Below are 586 nucleotides of genomic sequence, written 5' to 3'. Positions count from 1 at the left end.
TTGAACTGCCAGCCTTCTAGTTAGCAGTCAAATGCCTTAGGCACTACACCACCAGAGCTCCTGATTGTGAAACTAAGTAAGGTGAAATATTTTACAACTTCAGTCTTTTCTCCATTTATCATGATGCTGCTTATTAGGCTAGTTGTGAGGATATTCATTTTCTTTTTGTTGAAGTGTAATCCATACTGTGAACTGTGGTCTTTAATCTTCATCAGTAAGTCATCTTCACTTTTAGCAAGTAAAGTTGTATCATCTGCATATCACAGGTTGTTAATGAGTCTTCCTCCAATCCTGATGCTACTTTTTTCTCCGTATAGTCCAGCTTCTCATATTATTTGCTTAGCATACAGATTGAATAAGTATGGTGAAAGGATACAACATTGACACACCCCTTCCTGATTTTAAGCCAAGCAGTGTCCCCTTGTTCTGTTCGAACAATAGCCTCCTGGTCTATGTACACATTCCTCATGGGCACAATTAAGTGTTCTAGAATTCCCATTCTTCTCAATGTTATCCATAATTTGTTATGATCCACACAGTCAAATGCTTTTGCATAGTCAATAAAACACAAGTAAACATCTTTTTG

Source organism: Orycteropus afer, unplaced genomic scaffold, assembly GCF_000298275.1.
Source record: "Orycteropus afer afer isolate SDZICR_OR568_19922 unplaced genomic scaffold, OryAfe1.0 scaffold00065, whole genome shotgun sequence".
Lineage (NCBI taxonomy): Eukaryota > Metazoa > Chordata > Mammalia > Tubulidentata > Orycteropodidae > Orycteropus > Orycteropus afer.
This window is presented reverse-complemented; position numbering follows the sequence as displayed.